This window comes from Anastrepha obliqua, chromosome 5 (assembly GCF_027943255.1).
Source record: "Anastrepha obliqua isolate idAnaObli1 chromosome 5, idAnaObli1_1.0, whole genome shotgun sequence".
Lineage (NCBI taxonomy): Eukaryota > Metazoa > Arthropoda > Insecta > Diptera > Tephritidae > Anastrepha > Anastrepha obliqua.
Genome location: NC_072896.1, coordinates 96,882,503 through 96,899,668, shown reverse-complemented (window position 1 = coordinate 96,899,668; position 17,166 = coordinate 96,882,503). Strand labels below are relative to the sequence as shown.

The 17,166-nt window shown below is 35.5% G+C and overlaps 1 protein-coding gene across 1 annotated transcript in view; it reads right to left on the bottom strand.

The window, feature by feature from the left end:
• The window catches only part of LOC129248467 (uncharacterized), a 148,533-nt gene that overhangs the window by 62,012 nt on the left and 69,355 nt on the right, over window positions 1–17,166 (bottom strand). The window contains exon 2 of the mRNA XM_054888021.1: window positions 14,095–14,223. The gene's annotated coding sequence lies outside the window, so the exon portion shown is untranslated. The remainder of the gene's footprint in view (window positions 1–14,094; window positions 14,224–17,166) is intronic.

Here is a 17,166-nt window from a genome sequence, read left to right as displayed (position 1 = left end):
GTAAGGGAAAATAATTTTGGAATGATGTTATTTTACAAAATAAAAATGTTTTTTCCTTGGAAGTTATTTATCTGGTGCAATTGACTCAGAGCTGCAGTCGAAGAACCTGCGCGGAACTGTAAAACATGGCACGTCATCAGTAGGAGTCGGAAACTTAGTTACCATAGAGGAAACTATGGGCAAATTAATTATTATATTTAAATTTATTGAAAGTCAATTTATAAAAAAGTGCCAAAAAATTGAGTATTCGGGACAAATTTAAATTTTCTCAAGACAAGAGTCCGAAACACAAATCAAATATTGCTCAATCGTGGCTGGAATTGTGTCCATGAGATTTAAAAACAAGCGCAATCCCCCGATCTTAATGTAGTGGAGAGTTTAATGAGCTTTATCGAGAGAAATATGAAAACAAAATTATATAACAACTAAAAGGGTACCTTAAAGGGTACTGCAAAAAGAGTGGGAGAAAATAACACCCGAATATACGAAAAACCTGGTAGACTCTTTGTGGTATCGGTTAAAATAAGTTTTAAAACAAAAAAGCTATCCTAAAAATTATAAATTAGTAAAAATCTTCCTACAATTTTTATCATTTCCAAATTATTTTTTTGTTTATAAATATCGGAAATGTAAATCCTTTTACAATGTTTAACATTTATACATTTAAACAAAAAAAAAATTTTCATGCACACCATTTTATATAGTGTTTAAAATTTGTACTTATCCAAAATGATTTTTTTTATTTTTACTAAAATTTTTCTACTTGTCACAAATATTCGAAATGTAAACTCTTTGGAAATATATAAAATTTATACTTCAAAATGTTTCTTTTTGTTCACAAATATCAGAAATATACACCCTTTTAGAATGTTTAAAGTTTATAATTTTTGAAAATTTTTATTTTTTTTACAAAAATAACCAAAATGTACACCCTTTAGAAATATTTAAAATTCGTAGTTTTTCAAAATTCGCAATTCAAAATTCACAAATATCAGAAATATACACCCTTTATAAATATTTAAAATTCATACTTTTTCAAAATTTTTCTTTTTTTTTACACAAATAACCAAAATGTACACCCTTTAGAAATACTTAAAATGCATACATTTTCAAATTGCTTATTTTTGTTCACAAATATCAAAAATATACACCCTTTTAGAATGTTTAAAATTTATGTTTTTTCAAAATTGTTCTTTCTTTTCACAAATATCCGAAATTTACAGCCTTAATAAATATTTAAAATTCATACTTTTTCAAAATATTTCTTATTTATCAGAAATATTTTTGTAAATTCTTTTATGTATCCGAAATGCACACTCCATAGAAATATTTAAAATTCATACTTTTGCGATATTTTTTTTCAGAAATATACATCACTTTAGAATATTTAGAATTTATACTTTCACAAAATAAAATGTTTGCTGTTTGTAAATATTCGTAATGTACACCCTTTAGAAATATTTAAAATTCACGCTTTTTCAAATTTTTTCATTTTTTTCACAGATATTAGAAATGTACACTTTTTTTAGAATGTGTAAAATTTCTACTTTTTCGAAATAAAAATTTTTTATACATATCCGAAATGTACACCCTATAGAAATATTTATTAAAATTCAAATTTTTTCTTTCTTTCACAAATATACACCCATTTAGAATGTTTAAAATTTGTACTTTTTCAAAATTAAAATTTTTTTATAAATATACGAAATGTACACTCCATAGAAGGGGTGTAAAATTAATAATTTTTCAAAATTTCTCTTTGAAATGAAATATTTAAAATTCATATTTTTTTTTAAATTTTTCGTTTTTTCCATAAATATCCGAATGTACACCCTTTCTCAATTCGGCAACTTCGATTGCCCCTGTCAATATCCTCGATCTGTCTGAGTAGTTTGCTTAACTTTCAACCACATATTTCTATGTTTGTCTTATAGAACTCTCCGCCACCGATTGATTTTCAATCTCTCGTCTTTCCACACTTTATTCTTTCTAAAAGTTGTTGTTTCTATTTTACTGCAGCTGCTTGTTATTGTTTTCTTACCCTTTGACTTAGCTGTCTTTTATCCGCTTTTGTGTTGAAAGTTTCGCAAGTGACTGAGTGTTTGCATCTTGTTAACCTCGCATCAAAGGATAAGTGCGGGCACATGAGCGTTTGCATCCGCAAGCAAAAAATGAAACAGCAGACTGAGATGCGAGTGTCTTATTGTATTAGTATGTATGAGTGCGCAAGGGTATGGGGGCGAGAGATGAATGCAAAATCTTACTAGCCCACTATTCTGAATTCTTAAAGAGGGAAGAGTGAAATCGAGCCGCCTCCGCCGCTGGCGCTTCTACTGTCGCAGCTTTTATGCTCGCAGACGCTTTGTTTGAAAGCGGCAAATTTTTTGAAAGCAAAGCTTTTGCGTGCAGCAAATGTACGCGTGTGAGTATGTATGAGTAATCAATATCTTCAAAACAATAAGTTGCCTTGAAGGCGGCAATTTATCTATGAATTTTGAACTCTTCGTGCAGAGAATATTTTATTATCTTTTTTTCTTTTATTTGGATATTCCAAGGCAAGGTTTCATGGCTTTTCATGTGTGAAATACAATATCATTCGCATGCTCGCATCAAATCTGCTGATTTTATCTTTTTCTATTGTGACTGCAGTTTTCTTGCATTTGAGTGCAGCAGCAAATCAAAATTTAATTTGTAATGATAACGTAGAGCTTGCAACATATCGCAACATGCCCGATGAAGCGTGAAAACGAAAAAATAAGATGAAATACAAAAAAAAAATTATCTACCGACGGTGAAGCAGACAATCACTTGCCAGTCGTGCAGCAGAAATATTTGTAAAATGTTGCCACCCGCATTGCATTAGCCGCCAGAAACTTCGCCAGCAGTTGCTGAATTGTGCAGCAAAGCGTAAAAGTAAATGCGCATTAGCCGCAAACAAACAACAACAAATTAAATATGAATCAAATTTGTGCTTATACTTTTATGGGTTGCCGCTGATGCGCTTCTACTTCCCTCCTTGTTTATTCAGATTTGATTTCTTTTCGATTATATGCCCACGATTACTGTTCTCCGCTTTTCGTCGGTATTTGAAGGATGCTTACATATTATATATATATGTGTGTATATATATGTATATATGTACAGGGTTGGCCATATTAAACTGACCCATTGAGTAACCCTATAACTTTTGACTGTAATTTGAAATCTAAGGTTTACGTCAACAAGCCAAAGACACTAGGCGCACTTAAGGCCAATATCCGACGGGAAATAGCCGCCATATCGGCCGAGACGCTGGCCAAAACTATGGAAAACGCCGAAAAACGGGCACATTACGCTATACGAGCTAAGGGCGACCACTTGCGCGATATCATATTCAAAAAGTGATGTAAACGAATCTCCTTGAACTAAATTAAATGTTTTTCACAATGAAACACAAAAAAATGTTTCTTTTTCCATATTTTTTTAATAATCACATGGGTCAGTTTAATATGGCCAACCCTGTATATATGTACTTATATATGTATATATGTATATATGTACTTATATATACATATAACATACATATTTATTTTACCCGAGCGGCCCAATGTGTGAGACAAATTCTAAACAGCCTAAATTTCTTTGGGTTCTAATTCAGTATGCTCAAAATTCTGTAAAGATAAAAATTTATGTGGTGTTTCCAATGAAGGAATGAGTTTTTTCTGAACTGAAAAACAAGCGAAAAGAATTTGTAGTTCAACAATAATGCGAGGAGTTATGTTTTTTTTTTTCAATATCCTCACGGTTCTCAGAATTTTTAATACAGCATTTTGCAAGGCAGAACTTTCACTAAATCATAGTTTTGAATTGAAGAAATTTGTGCAGTAGAATTTTCTAAATTTCTGTATTTCAGTTAAAAATATACGCACGGAGCTTAAAAAAGGAAATTTGAAACTTTAAGTCTCTAAATTTTGAGATCTTTTTACGAAATTGGAAACAGCTCTTAAATAATCTGTGCGATCTGTGGCTGATGGGATAACAAAAATCGATTGCATGACAATCATTTTCGATTCAAAGTCCGACATCTCAACGAGAAGTGGTCATTTTCATGTGAACAAACAAAATTCAAACCAGATAAAAACGTTATTTGTGCCACGTAAGGGGTGAGTAAAGTCCTCTCTCGACGAACAAAACTAACACTCTACAAGACTCTCATCATGCCCGTCCTGACGTATGGCGCAGAAGCTTGGACGATGACAACATCCGATGAAGCGACGCTTGGAGTGTTCGAGAGAAAGATTCTGCGTAAGATTTTTGGACCTTTGCACGTTGGCAACGGCAAATATCGCAGACGATGGAACGATGAGCTGTATGAGCTTTACGACGACATAGACATAGCGCAGCGAATAAAGATCCAGAGGCTTCGTTGGCTGGGTCATGTCGTCCGAATGGATACAAACGCTCCGGCTTTGAAAGTATTCGATGCGGTACCAGCTGGTGGTAGCAGAGGAAGAGGAAGGCCTCCTCTGCGTTGGAAAGATCAGGTGGAGAAGGACTTGGCTTCACTTGGTGTGTCCAATTGGCGCCGGTTAGCACGAGAAAGAAACGACTGGCGCGCTTTATTAAGCTCGGCCAAAATCGCGTAAGCGGTTATCGCGCCAATTAAGAAGAAGAAGAAGAAGGGGTGATTTTTTAGCTATTATCTTTTAAAACGTTTCGTGTTTTGTTTCACCGTCAAACATCTTCAGTTTGGTCTATAATTTAACCACGAATCGCCTTACAAACGAACAACGCTTGCAAATCATTGAATTTTATTATAAAAATGCGTGTTCTGTTAAGAAAGTTTGAGATCCACTTTTTTATCGAAAAATTGTGTTCAGCGAAGAATCTCATTTTTGGATCAATGGGTACGTAAGAATTGTAGATTTGGAGTGAAGATCAGTCAGAAGAATTGCAAGAGCTACCAATGTATCCAGAAAAGGTCACAGTTTGTTGCGGTTTATGGGCTGGAGGTATCATTGGACCGTACTTCTGCAAAGATGCTGCGAATCGTAACGTAACTGTGAATAGTGAGCGCTACGGTGAAATGATATCCAACTTTTTTTGCCCAAAATGCAAGAGCTTGACTTGCATGACATGTGGTTTCAGCAAAACGGTGCCACATGCCACACAGAACGCGTAACAATGGACTTGTTGAGAGGCGAGTTCGGTGAACATTTTAGTTCACGTTCGAGACCTGTCAATTGGCTACCCAGATCGTGCGATATAACACCTTTAGATTATTTTTTGTGGGGCTATGTTAAAGCTCATGTCTATTCAGACAAGCCTGCTTCAATTAACGCATTGGAAGACAACATTAAAGCTTTTATATGTGAAATACCGGCCAAAACATTGGAAAGAGTATGCCAAAATTGGACTAAGCAGATGTACCATTTGAGGCGCAGTCGCGCTCAACATTTGCATGAAATCATCTTGAAACATTAAATAAAATACAGTCCATATACTGCACTGTCGATTTAAATAAAAATGTGAAGCATTTTTCTGAGTTTTACGTGTGTTTTTTGAAAAACTTTCCTATAGCTCTTAAAAACTCACACTTTAGTAATTAGGTTAGGATAAATGGCTACCGAGCAGAGGCCCGCTTGGACGAATAATCGAAATTCGTTCAATATGATGCCCTAGAGAGGAAAAATAAAGAACCAAACAGGTGGAAAGAAGAAGAGAGGACTTTTTAACGGAGGATGGCCACCAACGGTGGCTAATTAAAATTAGTACTAACCGCCTCAAGCTGCTCATGAAATTCATCAGTTGTGTAATATTTAAACCTACTATTTGCTCAGGTGTAGCTAAATGTTGTGAAATGATTCCCCCTCATCCTCCAGACAGCTTCTGCAAAGAGGAATTGAAGCAAAAAACAGTTTCCCCACATGGATACGTAAGGGACAATATCGGTAAAAACACCCACCAAATTCGAGATCTGCGGCTTTGTTAGCCTTAGAAGTTCCCTCGACTACCCTCGGTCTACCCGTTGCCAGAAGTATCTCGCGACTTTGCACATTTGCGCATTGATTCAGCGCATGCTGAGTTAACACGAAGCTCAGCTTTCTAGGACTAGACCACAGGAAACCCAATTCTCTAATTTCATGGCATCTCCAGGGTCCCCCGTCTAGCCAACTCATCAGCTCAGCAGTTTCCCGTTATGATCCTGTAACCTGGTCACCCAAATATGTTTAATATCGAAGTATCCACATGCAGTAGAGAGAAAAATCAGGCATTTCCCGACTAATTTCGAAAGCACAAACAAGGAGCCTAGAGCTCTAATTGCCGCCTGGCCGCCAGAGTAGATATTTAGCTTTCTTACAGTAATTACAGAAGTAAGCAATCAATCCACTGCTTCTTTAATAGCGTCTACCTCCGCTTGGAAAACACTATAGTGGTTTGAAAGCCTAAAACTGAACTTAATGGGAAGCTCCTCTCCAGCAGAATACTTCCCCACCAATCCTCTCTTCCAGCTTCGATCCGTAGTAGCGCAGTCGGAAAAAATGTCGCCAAGTCCGTTTATACAAAAAGGAACCACGCTATACTTTCAACAATAAACAATGAAAAGGCATTAAGTAATCGAAATTAAAAAATAAGTGAGAATAAGTGGCTCCTTCTAGCGCGATTTCACAGCCTCAAATACTTTACACAACTTTGAGCAATGTATCGCAGGTCCACCACAGAAAGCTGATCCTTTTACCTGCGCTACCACATTTGCTTTACACTCTTAACATTTTCCTATCGCGTATCATAAGCTGCCATAACCGAAGTGGTTAAGATACGTACAATTCGAACAAGGAAATTACATACTCAAACCTTTAAACACGGAATACAATGACATCGCTGCGAACATGAAAATACAGATAGACAGGAGGTGGAATAATCTAGCCACTTGTAAAACCGCGAAAATCATGTGTAGGAAGACGCAAGCTTATTACATGCTCCATCTGGTACCACTAAGGACCAATAGGTCTATATGATGGCTTTCAGTTAGCCAGGCCAGCCTAATATTGTATTACTTCGACTTCTTTCTGCGCCAGCTGTTTGCAGGATAAAGTGAAATCATTTCAGCGCCTTCTTAGTAGTTATCGTTCTCTTGCGTGGCCATGATTTAGGCATTTTGGTTCTCACTTCTTTGTTACAGCTGCTGATATTGCAGGCTTAGTTAATAACCAGTAGATTAATTTTGTTAGTAGTGTGAAGCGGTAAACACCAAAATGATTAGTAATTCTGCGATTCTTATTTGTTTTTATAATCTTAAATCTCCAAATGTTGCGCGACATATTTTGTAAATGCTTTGTCATAAACTAAATTTGTACCACATAATTGTTCTTATTACACAAAGTCAAAAGCTGATAGTTCAATTTCCAAAAGCTAGAGGGACTACTCCGTACCAAAAATTTTTGTTCGATCGAATTTCAAATTATTAGAGATCAATTGCTCTACATTCAAGAAACTAAGTCGTGAAAAAGTGGTATGCACCTTCCAGAAAATATTTTTTATGTCTCACTCGCTCATTCTCACATTCAGGTTTGAAGATTTGGTAAATCACATTTCCGGTTGTTTCCTTCGTTTCCGACGACAACGAAACTTTTCCGTTTCTTTTTTGCTCTTTTTCATCCTGCTGCTATTGACATTAAATGAGAAATCATTTAGGCAGATGGTAGCAGCAGTGGAATGTAAGACGAACCAAGGCATAGAAGTGGCAGAAAAGAAATCCGTTTAGTAGATTTTGTAACAAAAATATTTGTTGCTATTGTAAGCATCGACAACGTCTCACCAGTCAGGTATACTTTTATCGACATTGGCAACGGCACCAGCAACCAGCAGCAACAGCGACGTGTGCCAAAGCAGAGTAAATTTTATTATTGAGTTGCGACGTGGCAAACGGCAGGCGAAAAAATGGGAAAAAAGTTTGAAAGTTTAAGAAAAGGCAAAGAATGCAGGGACACAGAGAAGGAAGGCTGCATAGAAGAAAGGACCAAAAAGTTCTGCGAATATCTGCCGACTGTGTGGCAAGCGCATACTCGCCTACTTGCCACTTTGCTGCCGACAACATGAAGATTCGCACACCAAGACTGCTAGAAACAATATTGTGTCAATTTTACCCTTCGCCACAATCCCCTGACTGCAAAGTGACAATGTAACAGAAGCACGTCGTCTTCCTGCTGTGCTATGCTTTTTATATTTCTACGCTGGCAGTCAAAGCACACAGCGGGATGTTATCTATTTTGTGTGTATGTGTGCGAAGATGTGTACTATATATTTTTGGCACACATTTATGCCATTCAACTACTTATTTGGCATGCCACCTGTTCACTCCACATGCCGTTATAGCTGTGGTCTCGTACTCGCATTTAATATGCGGGTGTGCGGGTGTTGTGCGGCTTCTGTGGTTGCGCCCAACCAAATATTTTAGAGCGCCGTTTCGCATTGGGCCACTAAAGTCATATAAGTTGGCAATTTTGTATTTTATATACAACTATAAATAAAAATTTAGTTTTTCTCAAAGACAAAATTGGCAGCGCCCTTGGAACTACGAGTCGATATATTTAATGTGCGGCAGCAGAGCGCTGCGAAATTCTTTGCTATTTGGCGTGTTTTTAGTATCAATGTGGCATGCGTGCAGGTATGTGCCGGTGCGGAGCGCTTAGTTTTTATCATTAGCCGAAGTATATTATTATTTTCTGATTTTAAGTAACTTCATATGCCTGTACGGTGTACCCTCTGAAGGGGACCGGGTCGTCTACAAATTTCCAAAAATCGACTTCTTGTTTTTTCGATATTTCGCATATCTTAGGCATACACTGTGAAATTTTCATGCGGAAATCCCCAATATTATAGCTTCTACATCCCATTCACTAGGTAGAGAGCGGTGCCTCAAACTTGAAACTCATTTATTTCGAAACGACTTTTCCCGATCTGGTGTTGTCAAAAACCAACAAAAAAAAAAACAACTAATCAATCGAATCGTCTGAAATTTTAATATGTTGTTCACAACATCAGTGGCTATCGCCCGTACTAGAATAATATGTACTATTATTTCAATTATTTCGTAATTTTTTTAATAAAAAGCTGAAAAGAACCCAATTGTTTTTAGAGTGTCAAATTCAAAACCGTGCCATTTAGTAAATTTTTTTTTATTATAGTTTTATAGTGTAGTATATAGCCACAGTCATACTGATTAATAATTATTTTGGTTTTTGTGTTTCAGATAAATAGAAGAGCCAAAATGGACAACATCGTCCAGGTCTATTTTTTCGGGAGGGTCAACTTCAGCGCCAATTTTCAAATTCTTAAAATAAAAAAATAAAAAAATTTGCATTTTTGTATGTAAAATAAGTTAAGTAAAAAGCTTAAAAAATTAAAATATCGTTTTAATTTTTTTTATTGTATAAAAATATTCCTGAAAATACCCAAACTTTTCGAGCTCTAGACCTCTTAAGCGGACACTTAGGGGACGGAAAAGTTTGCGCTTGCTTATGGGAAAAGTGCAAATGAAATTAATAACAATTTTTTTAAAAATCTTTAATTTTCTATCAATGTTATTTCACATCCAATACATAAATCTTTTTCTGTGACTTTTTTCTTTGGGACCACGTGAAAGAGAAGGTCTACGCCAACAGCCGAGGGACGATTCAAGACCTCAATGATGCAATTCGTGAGGCTATCGGGGATAGAGGGCAGCCACTTTGCAATTCGGTTATGGAAAATTTCATGAAAAGGATATTGTCCTGTAAGCGTGGTCGTGGTGGTTAATTGCCTGAAGTTATTTTCCACTATTAACGGCGGCTGCCGTAGCCGAATGGGTGGGTGTGTGACTACCATTCGGAATTCACATAGAGAATGTAGGTTCGAATCTCGATCAAAGATCAAAAATTAAGAAAAAATTTCTTCTAATAGCTGTCGCCCCTCGGCAGGCAATGGCAAACCTCCGAATGTATTTCTGCCATAAAAAAGCTCCTTATAAAAATATCTGCTGTTCGGAGTCGGCTTGAAACTGCAGGTGGTGTTGTGGAACAACATCAAGACGCACACCACAAATAGGAGGAGGAGCTCGGCCAAAAACCCAAAAATGGTGTACGCGCCAATAAAAAAAAACGGCATAATGAAATAAACATACGATCATTTATGTTAAAAATATCATTTTTCTTTCAATATCAAAATAACACCTCTTATTGGAAAACCTTATACCAAAAATGCAAAAAAAATAATTGTTACTCAAGTTAGTGAAATAGATTTGAAAAAAGGGAACAATTTTAGTCTGCTAATTCTTCCTTTAATTTCCATATTTTGGAGGAGTATTTGAAGATCAGAAAGCGATTCAATATTCTTGAGGTCGCTGTGACATAAAAAAATTTTAGTCCTTTTATCTTTAGTCTAATTATCTTCTAATATCTTCTAATGATAAATAGATTTAACTAAATATAATTATTTCATAGTTAATTATTAAATACATTTAGTTAGTTGTTTCAATTTTTAATTAATTATTAAATTCATAATTATTTTTCCTTTTTTATATGTAACATATAATAAAAGAAAATAATTGGCGCGTACACTTCTGCTCGGTGTTTGGCCAAGCTCCTCCTCTTAATTGTGGGGTGTGTCTCTGCTTTGCGCTGCTTTAACCAACAGCTCAATAGTCATTGGTTCTGTCCACTCTCTTATATTACGTAACCAAGACTTTTGCTTCCTTTCAATTCCTCGTTTGCCTTCGAGTTTACTTTGCACAAAGTGGTGAGTCTTCTTCCTTTTTTCTGATTTTCACATCGGTGGCTATGTCAATAAGCAAAATTGTCGGATTTGGGGCTCAGAAAATCCACACGTTACTGTAGAGAAGCAAATGCATCCACAACGAGTCACTGTTTGGTGCGGTTTTTGGTCTGGCGGCATCATCGGGCCATTTTTTTTTCGAAAATGAGCGAGGAGCCGCGGTTAAGGTAAATGGCGAGCGTTAACGTGACCTGCTCAACGAGTTGTTTCCAAAAATTTAAGAGGATGAAATGGACGACACTCGAACTTTTGGCTACCGTTTTTGAAAACCGAATAATCAGCCGAAATTCCAATATCAATTGGCCGCCTCGGAGCTGTGATTTAAGCCCGTTGGACTATCTTTTGTGGGAGCCCTTAAGGACAAATGCTATGCGAGCCATCCGGAGACGATTGATGCTTTAAAACACGAAATTGAAGTTGTCATTCATGAAATTGGACCCCAAACAATCGAAAATGTGCTTAAAAATTGGGTTGATCGAATGGCCTACTGTAAAGTCAGTCGTGGCAGTCATTTGAACGATATTATTTTTCATTCATAAATGACAATGTTCCATCTTCAGAATAAAAAAAAAGTTTGAAAACATATTGACTAGTTTTGTTTTTATAGCCGATTCAAAAAGCAAATTTTACATGCCCCACCCTGTATAAAACTGAACGTTTGTCTGTATGTTATCGATGAACTCAAAAACTACTAGACCGATTATTATAAAAATTGGTATATATATGTATTTTTCCACGGAGAATGTTTGTAGAATATTACATTGATCCCACTCGGCACCAAGTGACGCTGCAGAGTAGCATGACCATGTATTTTTACACAGAAGAAACGAATATGACATGTTCTTAAATGTATTTTAGTTGTTGACGTAGCAACGCACGCCGGGCTTAAGTAGTACAATATATGTTAAACTAATAAAATTTTAAATAAATTTGAAAAATTTTTTTCTGGCTGTTTCCAAGTGGTGACCCGCACATAGTAACATGAAAACTGCTTACGCCCTATACCTCTTCTGCCCTCAATCTTGCCCTGCAATATGAGTTGTAGCACTTCATAGTTGGGGTTTCTCAGAATATGACACAGATATGATGCGCCTGAGTATTTGTCTGTTCCGTGAACTCTTCACAGCACTTCTTCATTAGAAACGTGTTCAATTCAGCGTATTTTAAGTGATCTTCGGAGAAGCCATTTTTCAAATGCTTCCAGTCTATTCATGTCTGACAATTGTATGGCCTGCCATGCTATATAGCAGAGAGACTAAACATAGTTATTTATGAAACATATTTGATTTAGATTGAAGAAATATTTAAGAAATATGGAAATTGCCATTTCAATGCGACTTCTTACTTCTGTTCAGGCATCCCAGTTTTTGTTGAGCCGGCAACCAAGGTATTTAAATTTGTTTACTCTCTCTAAAGGAGCATTGCTGATTGTTAAATAAGTATTGTCGTATGAATTTTTTCGCTAATAGCCATGCAGTTAGTTTTGCAGATGTTGATTTTGAGGCCATATGGTTGACTGTGCTTTGCCATATTGTCGACCAGTTTTTGAAGGCCAGACATGATGTCAATATTAGAGGTGTATCCTCGGCGTAACCGATATTATTTACATAGACACCATTTACTTTGATACCATTCTCAGTGTTTTCTAACGCTTGAGTAATAGAAAGAGAGTATGCAGCCTTATCGGACAATTTTTGATATCGGTACGTCTTCCGTAATGTCCCAAAAACTATAATATGCATTGTGTGGTAATAATATTTACTTAACTTAATATGTCATTAGTCTTATTAGCTAGTTCATCTTCAGAAGAATTAGTCAGAGATGTTTGAAGAACAATTACCAATTCAATATTCATATTTTCAATAAGGATTTGTTTCTGAACTATATTAGTAACTTTGGAGAGCTGAGCATCTACTGTAAGTAGAAGCTTAAACTCTGCGGTCTAGCCGCTATCGTTATTAGAAATGCTTGTTTTCCCAAAATGCCTGTTTTCTCAAAAAATGTTGCTCTGTCTGTAGACTCACTTGCTATTCTGCTCCGTGTATGAAATGGCGAACATCTAATAAGTCAATAATTTCAAAAATTTATGAGTTCATAGTCAGCTTTCGCGTATAATTGACGAGAAGTATTTAGCTCACAGATACTATGAAATTTATTGCTTTGTAGCAACGCGCCTTAATGAAATAATTTTGTGAATGAAACGAGTAGCAGGGTTTGTTAGCTGTCCGCTTATAAGGGAACTAAAATACCTCTGCTGGGAAAACAGGTGCCCACATTCTGTTATAAGAAAGTTACCCGCTCAAAAGAGAAACATTTAACGAATCCCTGAAGATATTTGTGTTACTGAAAAAAGCGTTCGCATACCTGCCGTATATGCGCTTAAGAGTGGTGCCCGTTAGGAAAGAGTTCACTGCATATGTTCCTGTACACACACATATACAAATGCATATGCGCCTCTTCTATGTTTACTTTACTGTTTGGTTGGCAATTTTAATTAAATTTTGCATTTTTAATGCATATTTGGCTGTAAGGAAATTTGCACTTGACTAGCTTTACACTTCTCATAAAAGCACACACACGCACACCCCAAAAGTTACTCATACGCACGGTACGCCCAATGTACACACTTTTGGCGTCTGCAGTAAATTAAAATTTGATGCGAAAGAGTTTAGCGAGCTTTTGGTAAACTTTAAAGTGAATTCGATATGTGGAGTAGACTGATTCAACTAAAAGGTAATTACAGCCTGGCCATTATTGGAGACTAACTGACGTCGGGCTCTCGTTACTGAGGATTTTTCAAGTCAAACTACAGGTGAGCGCTGTAAGCGATTCAAAGTTAAATTGATATTGTTCAATGCTATAAACAATTTTTGTGGTTAAGCTGCATAGTTCTGAATTACTTTAGTGCTTGCAAATTTGCTAAGCAAGTGAAATAGTTTGTGTTTTATTTTTTTTAATGCTAGCAACTGGTACTTACAACACCGTAATGGCCAACGATATATCAATTGTCAGCATCAATACGATTCGACATCAGTTTTGTATCAGTTAATGAACTAGTAATGCTCACGACTATTCTTTGTTTATCCTGAGTAGCCTGGACCTCTTTTCATTATACCCCCCAGTAAGTATTTCGCTTGGCGTTGCCCACAGCATTAGATAATAAAGGCGAGAGAGATAGAAGCGTATACTATTTTATTGCCCATTGTACATTTGTGTATTATTCAACGAGCAAAAAAAGGGAATTAACTAAATATATACGTAAATATATAAGTACTTGAAACGATATTTAAAGCGAATACGTACATAGTAGCTTATGGGTAGAATTCCGGAGAAAAGCTTTGGTTAGTTTCAAAAATATTGTAGCGAAATCCGTTCAGAAGGTATCTAATATGCGCATTGGTGTTGTGATATTTCCTCCTCTGGGCACAGTTTCTGAAAATAAGAAAAAATTTAAATCGTTTAACAGATTTATTATAAAATGCATATAGTTTAAAATTTAAAGTTTATGAAAATTGTTATGTACTTTAAAGGGAATATTCAGATGATTTTCTTTACTTGATTTAATATAATATCTCTGGTTGTATTATAATTATTTGTAATCCTAATTCAATTAAAGTTAAGTAACTTAAAAAATGTGTAAATGAATTTATAGTTAACCTTAAATAATTTAAAATAATATTAATACCAAACAACGCAAAATAAAATAAAAGTAATAAAATTGCAAAAAGATAAAATATAGTAATGAAAAATAAAAAAAAATTCTTGCAATAAATTTCGAAGCGGTTTTGCTTTCTCCTTATAAAACAAAAAAGTGCGTGTAGCGTGGTACACATAACAGAAATAAATCTTTCAAGGCAGACAAAGAAAGAGCGAGAGACTCGAAAGGGAATGAGAGAGAGATAAGAATATATATCTAAATAAATTCACAACATTTGAAGAGAACACAAATAGACAAAATTTACAAAAAACGGAGAAGGGTCGACCGGTGTAGGTAAAAGCCGGACACAAACCGCGGCAATAACGCGCACTACTCCATGCGCTTATCACTCGTACAAACACAGCAATTCCAGAACCGCAGCAGCGGCACAAATTACCGCACGGCAATACCAATAAATCCGACGCCAGAATGGATAGTACTTTATAGTACGCACAAGCACTAGGCCATAAATGGAAATAAGCGCCAAAAAGTAGGCACCAAAAAAAACGCCAAAAAAATTGGGACCAAAAAACGCCCCAAACAGTCGGCACCAAGGAACTATAATGCCAAAAAGTAGGCACCAAAAATATATTTCCTACAAGTTCTCACTAGAAATTAGCAACCAAAAGGAAAAACTCAGGAAAAATAGCCTAAAGTGTATCTATTAATAGGCCAAATAAGATCAACTAATGTTAAGCACAAATAACTTTTTTATTTTTTGACATATTTATTTTTCTCTTTTTGTAGGTTATAATTGAATTGTTGAAAATTTATTATGGAGCCCTCCGCGTTAAAATTATCGAGTTTATCTATTCTTACACAATTAGCCACACAAATTGATTTTTTATATAATGTTTTGATGTCGGATGAAGCCCATTTCCATTTAAATGATTATGTCACAAACAAAACTGTAGATTGTGGGGCTCTGAAAATCCAAGGGTAACACACCAACATCAGTTGCACCCATCTAAATGTAATGTTTGGTACGGTGTTATGGCCACTAGAGTTATCGGTACATATTTCTTCGAAAATAAGGATGAAATGCCGGTATCGATTTCAGGAGCTTCTTACTGAACATTGATTGAAAACTTTTTGCGGCCAATGGCGGAGCAGTATCCTAATTTGTGGTTTCAACAAGAAGGAGCAACTGCGCATACTGCTAAGCTGTAGTGTTGAGTCATTAGTAGGTTTTATTTGACCCATCCGTTATATAAGGTATAGCTCTCTCTCTCCTTTTCCTCAACGTTATATTTTGTTTCTCTCTCGCAGAACGAAAATGCCTAACAAAACGTTGCATGGCCTTGAAATTTTACTGTCTATTCTCGCTCGTTCATCGGCGCCGAAGAAGTTTCACTTCAAAAAGTAACACAAAAAAAAAAAGGAAACTATATGCTATTTATGTAATAGTTATTTTTTAGGCCATACATTTTTCCATTTCTTTTTTTTATATTTTATTTTAACCTTATTTGATTTTACCTGACTTCATTAAATTCCATTTTCTTTTATACTTTTTTACTGTAATTCAATGTAATTTTTATTATATATTATATTTATTTTTATTAATTTTATTTTACTTTAATTTTAATATTTTATTTTATGTTATAAACTACAACTTATTTCATTTTAAACCAATAAATAAAAGATTTTTTAAGTAAAATTAATTGCAGCAAATTCAATAAATAAGTAAAATAAAATAATATAAGACAAAAAGTCAAAAGAAAATCCCTTTGATAGAAAAGGGAAGTACATAAAAAATGGATAACTAAGATAAAATAAAAAATATATTTCTTTGTTATTTATACACAAAATAAAATATGGCTATAATTTAAGCCATAGCAGCTATTACACATTGCTTGTATATCTAATAAGCATTTTTGGTATATCTAATAAGCAATAATATCAGGACAGTCCATAAGTTCGTGCGTTTTTTAAAGGTGGTTTCAAAATTAATAAAAAGATGTTTAAAGTATTTATTAATCAATAATATATTTTCCTTCATTATTTACAATGTCTTCCCAACGTTTAAGCAAATTTTTAATTCCCTGCTCAAAAAATTTCTTGTCCTTGGAGCCTGGATATCCCTTTTTGTAGCTTCTTTTGAGGAGTAGTTCTTGTTACTCATATGGGATTGAAGTCCAGGGAAAAGGTGATAATCACAAGGTGCAATATACGGAGAGTATAGTGGATGCGACATTAGCTCCCATCCGAGCCCATTCAGCTTGCCTAATGTTTGCCTTGCGGTATGAGGTCTTGCGTTGTCGTGGTGAAGCAAAACTTTGCGTCTATTCACATAAGACGGTCGATTTTTTTTAAGTGCCTCATTCAGGTTTGATAGCTGATGGGAATAATAATCAGCAGTTATCGTCTGGTTTGGTTCCACATTCATAATAAACAATACTGGCCATATCCCACCAAATAGGCAGGAGAATCTTCTTAGGGTGAAGGCCATCTCTAGGGGCCGGTTCTGGTGTTTCATATTTATCTAACCATTGGCGTTTGCGAACAGGATTATTGTAAAGGACCCATTTTTCATCATCAGTAACGATACGGCTCAAAAAACTTTCATGTTGAAGCCGTTGCAGCAGCTGAGAACACACATTCACTCTCTGCTGAAGGTTGGCGACGGAAAGTCTATGCTGCACCCATTTTCCCAGCTTTGAAACCTTTTCCAACTGAAC